Source organism: Gadus macrocephalus, chromosome 7 (assembly GCF_031168955.1).
Source record: "Gadus macrocephalus chromosome 7, ASM3116895v1".
NCBI classification, from domain to species: domain Eukaryota; kingdom Metazoa; phylum Chordata; class Actinopteri; order Gadiformes; family Gadidae; genus Gadus; species Gadus macrocephalus.
The window spans coordinates 26,601,448-26,608,356 of record NC_082388.1 but is presented as its reverse complement, the minus strand read 5'-3'; positions in this window follow the sequence as shown (position 1 = coordinate 26,608,356).

The window sequence follows — 6,909 nt, the reverse complement described above, 5'->3', positions numbered from 1 at the left end:
GTATTTAGTCATCAACTCTTCCCATGAAGGGTTGAAGACGCCGCCACCACACACCATCCTGCCATGTTCCCCCCCCCCCCCCCCCCGCTGTGTGATCCTTTATTAGTGTCGCGTCGTTTAACGGGGACTATTTCAGGTACGCCGTGCTTCCGACCGTGTGACTGACTGAAGCCCTGGTTCTCCCACCATCGATCTCTATTTCTGCACGTCTGTTTTCCGTCTTTATTAAGACTCCAGAGGGAGGCTCAGCTGGGTCTCGGATCACAGAGAAACAAACCTTTTCTTTACTGCTGAGCGCTTGATCATTCTCTCTCCCTCCCCCTCTCTCTCTCCCCTTGCCCCTGGAAGAGGGAGAGAGAGAGAGAGAGAGAGATAGTGGTGGAGAGAGAGGAGTCGGGGTAAACGAGGCGAGTACCCTGAGATTTGCAAGGTTTTACCTGTAAGGCATCGCTGGTCATACCGACCAAGAGAGTCTTTATCCTCCGGCTGCCTCCCGCCAGAAGTCAGCTTCAATAGCTTCAATAGCTCTCCCTCCCCCCTCTCCCTCCCCCCTCTCCCTCGCCCGCCGGGCCTGAAGGGAGAGGCCTGTCCCCGGTCCAAGGTTGTGTTCGAACGCGGCCCGGTTTGTATTCTTCGTATTGTGCTCGGCTAGCGGTGCTTATCTGGGGGAGCGGGGTGATCTCAGGGTCAGGGCCGCGCCTTAACAAAGGTTCTGGGCTCGGGTCCCAATGCCCCCCCCCCCCCCTGTAGGCCTCCTTGAGAAGGATGCGTGCTCACCCCTGCCTGACGGGATCGAACGTGAAGACGTTTCGGAACATAGCGCCCCCTGTTCATAGCCCCCACTGAGGAAATGGTAACTAGGAAACATTTGATTCTCTCATCTGTTACACACGTGACGTTTGGAGGCTGCGGCCTGCTGCGTCTTACAGCGCGCATTGGAGGTGAACCTGCTCTGAGTCTCAATGAGAGCCATGCATTATGTGTGGTGGGGGCATGTGTGTGTGTGTGGGGAAAGCCTGTGTGTGTTTGTGTGTGTGTGTGTGTGTGTGTGTGTGTGTGTGTGTGTGTGTGTGTGTGTGTGTGTGTATGGTGGAAGCCTGTATGTGTGTGTGTTTATGGTGAAAGCGCGTGTGTGTGTGTGTGTGTGTTTGTTTATAGTAAAAGCATGTGTGTGTGCGTGTGTGTTCAGTGTGTGTGTGTGTGGTTATGGTAAAAACATGTGTGTGTGTGTGTGTGTGTGTGTGTCAATGTGTGTGTGTAAGTGTGTGTGCGTGGAAGTATATGGTGAAAGCCTGTGTGTGTGTGTGTGTGTGTGTGTGTGTGTGTGTGTGTGTGTGTGTGTGTGTGTGTGTGTGTGTGTGTGTGTGTGTGTGTGCGACAGCAGGGGGGGGGGTGTGTTTAGTGGGGGGCTGGCTGGGCGTGCATGAGAACATGTGGCCAAAGTAGTGTCACTAATAACAGAACATTCTCCCAAACAAACAGGAGGGGATCGCCGTCTGTGAAATTGACTGCCGGCTGTGAAATTAAAGGCAATATCGGGCGAGGGGGATTGCTGTGGCAGTACTGGAGGAGGTGGTGGTCACACACACACACACACACACACACTCCCCCCCCACACACACACACACACACACACACACACACACACACACACACACACACACACACACACACACACACACACACACACACCCACACACGTGCGCACAGTACAATTCAATTAGAGGCACAGATCATCTGCAGTGAGCGTGATGTTGTGTGACTTGGCGATACGTCGGTGCTCTGCAGCCTTAGCGCTTGATTTATCCCTTCATTAGCGGACCCCTCTGCAGACCGAAGCCCCCCATCCATCCCTGTTGGCTCCGGCACACACACACACACACACACACGTGCGCATGCTCGCACACAAACACTCCACAGCACGTACACACACACACTCAAGTACAATGTGCATGTAAGCACAAGCGCACGAACACACACACTCGCGTACACACACGGACACACAAACGTACACCCACACACACTCTCGTACACATGTGCACGTACGCACGCAAAAATACACACGAGCACGTACGCACACACACACACGCGCGCGAGCGCACGCACACACACACACACGCACACGTACACACACACACACATACGTACACAGACATGCAGACACACACAAAAACACTCATTCTTATTTACAAACACACATGCGTGTTTACACACACGCACACATGCACGTACACACACACACACAAATCACTTTTATTCTGAGGCGAAAGAGGCGAAAGAAGAGGCTTGAATAAGACCGAAAATAAGCTCAGCTGTGTTGTTGTTCCCATTGATGAACGACTCGCCCTCGTACAGCTGCAGCTACCGTTAGCAGCTAGAGAATAGCATCTAGAGGGTAGCATCGAGAGGGCAACATCTACAGTATAGAATATAGTGTATAGCATCTAGTGTATAGCATAGAGTATAGAATCTAGAGTATAGCATCTAGCTTATAGCATCCATCATATATAATAAAGACCCTAGATGCCAAATGCTATGCTATATGCTAGATGCTATACCCTGAATGCTATAATGAAGACTCTAGAGTATAGCTTCTAGCGCATAGCATCTAGCGAATAGCATCCAGAGTATAGCATCTAGAGTATAGCATCCAGAGTATAGCATCCAGAGTATAGCATCCAGAGTATAGCATCCAGAGTATAGCATCCAGAGTATAGCATCCAGAGTATAGCATCCAGAGTATAGCATCCAGAGTATAGCATCCAGAGTATAGCATTCAGAGTATAGCATTCAGACCAGAGTATATCATCCAGAGTATAGCATCCAGTGTATAGCATCCAGAGTATATTATTCTACAGTATAGCATCCAGAGTATAGCATCTAGAGTATAGCATCTAGAGTATAGCATTTAGAGAATAGCATCCAGAGTATAGCATCCAGAGTATAGCATCCAGAGTATAGCATCTAGAGTATAGCATCTAGACTAGAGTATAGCATCCAGAGTATAGCATCAAGAGTATAGCATCCAGAGTATAGCATCCAGAGTATAGCATCTATAGCACTCTCGAGTATAGCATTCTAGAGTATAGCATCCAGAGTATAGCATCCAGAGTATAGCATCCAGAGTATAGCATCCAGAGTATAGCATCCAGAGTATAGCATCCAGAGTATAGCATTCAGATTATAGCATCCAGAGTACAGCATCCAGAGTATAGCATCTATAGCACTCTCGAGTATAGCATCCAGAGTATAGCATCCAGAGTATAGCATCCAGAGTATAGCATCCAGAGTATAGCATCCAGAGTATAGCATCTAGAGTACAGCATCCAGAGTATAGCATCTATAGCACTCTCGAGTATAGCATTCTAGAGTATAGCATCCAGAGTATAGCATCCAGAGTATAGCATCCAGAGTATAGCATCCAGAGTATAGCATCCAGAGTATAGCATCCAGAGTATAGCATTCAGATTATAGCATCCAGAGTATAGCATCCAGAGTATAGCATCCAGAGTATAGCATCCAGAGTATAGCATCCAGAGTATAGCATCCAGAGTATAGCATCCAGAGTATAGCATTCAGATTATAGCATCCAGAGTATAGCATCCAGAGTATAGCATCCAGAGTATAGCATCCAGAGTATAGCATCCAGAGTATAGCATCCAGAGTATAGCATCCAGAGTATAGCATCCAGAGTATAGCATCCAGAGTATAGCATCCAGAGTATAGCATCCAGAGTATAGCATTCAGATTATAGCATCCAGAGTATAGCATCCAGAGTACAGCATCTCGCGTGTAGCATAGCGAATCATGCCAACATCATCAGCTCAGCTCCACCCCCCAGAACACTCTTTACTGTCCTGTCCTTCAGCAGAAGCTTTTAAACCAGAGGGATTAACAGCTGATCAAGACCCCAGTGATTTAGGAGGTCGGGGCTCAGGGGTCAAGGGTCAGGGGTCAAGGGTCAAGACCTTTCAGGCTGCACCTGGGAGTCCTCCACTATCCTCTCGTTCAGTCACATGACTAGCTGAGTCACATGACTTTCTGAGTCCGGCATCCCGATGACCGCAGGCCGTGGGGATGCCGGCAGAGCCCGGGTGTCAGTCTAATGGGTATAATGGGTACAATGGTGTGCAGGACGCATGCGTCGCGGCTCGCTGGGAGCGTTTCCTCCGCTCCGTGAAGAAGGAAACACGCTTGTGTACCCACGACGCAGCGCACGCATGAACGCACAAGCACGCACACAAACACACGCATGAACGCACACACAGACGCACACACACATACACACCGGAACGTGACATAAGTTATGATCAGAAATAACGAGCCGTCGAACTGTGTAAACAGCAATACGGTTGAGTCGGAGAGACGGCCTGACGATGTTGTGTTTGTGTCTGTGTGTTTCTGGTTGTGTTTGTTTCTTTGTGTGTGTGAGCATGTATGTTTATGTGTGTGTGTGCCTGGTGTTAAGTGCGTGTACTCAAGGACATATGTGTGAGTGGGTTGTGTGGCCACACTCGCAAATGTGTGTGTGTGTTTATTTGTGTGTGTGTATGTGCGTGTGTGTGTGTGTGCAGGCGTGTATGTGCGTTCATGTGTGTGTATGTGCGTGCATGCATGTGTGTGTTTGTATGTGCGTGCATGCATGTGTGTGTTTGTATGTGCGTGCATGCATGTGTGTGTTTGCATGTGCGTGCATGCACATGTGTGTTTGTGTGTGCGTGCGTGCATGTGTGTGCATGTGCGTGCGTGTGCATGTGTTTGAGACCATGGTTCCGGTTCACGTTCTCACGTGTTATTTCGTAACGTTTTATCTCACCCGTAGCGATCTCTTTGTCAGCATTCGTAACGTTTGTAAATCCTACGCAGCGAAGATTAGTGGAAGAGAAATACTGCTGCCCTCTGTAATTAAAACTCCTCAGGAGGCAAATCCTAGAGCCATATCTAGCCAATGTCTCTCTCTCTCTGGCTCTCTCTCTCTTTCTCTGGCTCACTCTCTTGCTTTCTCTGGCTCTCTTGCTCACTGGCACGCTCCCGTTTTTTCTCTGGCTCTCTCTCTCTGGCTTTCTCTCTTTTTCTGTCTCTGTCTCTCCATCACCCTTCTTTTGTCCCTTTATCGCTTTCTCTCTCTCTCCATCTTTTTTCCTTTGTGCCTCTTTCCTTTCCCTCCTTCTCTGCTCTCTCTCTCTCTCCCTCCTTCTCCATCACTCTGCCGTTTGTCCGCCTCTCCCTCCTTCTTCACCACTGTGCACTTTCCCTCCCCCCTCCCTCCCCCCCTCCCTCCCTTTCTCTCCCTCTCTCTCCCTCTCCATCACTCTAATCTTTGTCCCCCCTCCCTTTCCCTCCCCCTCCCTTTCTCCCTCCCTCTCTCCTCTCCCCTCCCTCTCTCCTCTCTCCCCTCCCTTTCCCTCCCTTTCTCTCCTTCTTCATCACCCTGCACCTTGTCTCCCCCTCCCTCCCTCTCTACTCTCTCCCTCCCTCATTCTCCATCACTCTGCTCTTTGTCCCCCCGTCCATTTCCCTCTCCCCCCCCTCCCTCCCTTCCTCTCTCTCCCTCTCTCCATCTCTGTGCTCTTTGTCCCTGTGTCTGTAGTCTTAAATCCATTAGAGCAGTTCTCAGATCTGATAACGGTGTTAATATTCGCTTATCGTCAGCAATGAGGAGAGGGAATGAAAAGTGAAATATTACAACGGCAAAAATCTCCCAGCCTTCGTGCTCCATCTGCAGATCACTGCTGACGTTTTTGATCATATTTCAGTTTCACTGATGTGATGATGATGATGATGATGATGATGATGATGAGACGGTGGGGATAGTGGGGATGAGGACAATTATGATGATGAGGACGATGAATAGTAGGGCGAGGGAGAAGAAGACGATGAAGAAGATGGGGATGATGATGATTATTTATTATTAATCGAGTGCAGTTATATAATTTCGATATCACAGTACATACATACATAGTGTCCGTTCTCATGAGAACCTCCATTTATTTGAAAAGCCACTGATTGATATGTGGAACATATTCTGAAGGGTTTTCAGGCTTTGATGATGATGAGTGTCTTCTCAAGGTGCTTTGAAGGGATTGGATCCTGAGTCTCCAAACTCCATCTCCATAACTCCCAGACATCAGGTGCCATCCAGACAAAGAAGCCTTCTCCACTGTTCTCTTTCGTTTTTATGAAAACCCAAACAGCCCGTGGTCCCGTCTTCCTGTAGCTCTGAGCTCAGCCGAGACACGTTCTCACACATACGTGACGCAGCAGTGCTGGGCTGTTAGTGAATCACCTGTCTCCGTGAGATAACCCCCCCTCAAGCCGGCATTAATCAAACACGCACATTGTTATTCTCCGTTACAAGGGAGGAGCAGGAAAGTCGTTAGGCGGTTCAAATCCCCCTCGGAAAGATTTTCGGTTCCATTTCCAATGTCCTACACCCCCAGACGCCCTGAACAACCCAACCCCCCCCCCCCCACCCCACCCCTTTCCCGCTCCTAAAAAGCTTCCGAATTCACTGTGATATGCTTTGGATGAATTCTTTGGATGAAAATGAAGAACTAAACAGTAAACTGGCTTTCACCTGTTCGACCTGATGCCCTCTGGCAGGCGCAATATGTCCATCAGAACCAGGTCTTCACGGTTCAGAGACAGCTTCTTCCCAAAAGCTGTATCCACCCTGAACACACACATGCACTGACCCCCGACTGACTGACCCCCCCCTAACCTCCCACTGCTGTATTGTACTTTACTTTATTTTACTGTATTACATTATTATTTATTTTACATTATTTACATTTCTATTTGGTATACTGTTGTTCTCGTTCTATTTATATATATATTTATTTTCTCGATGCACCAATTGGAAAGCTTACAACATTTTTTGTTGTACTTGACTCGTGCAATGACAATAAA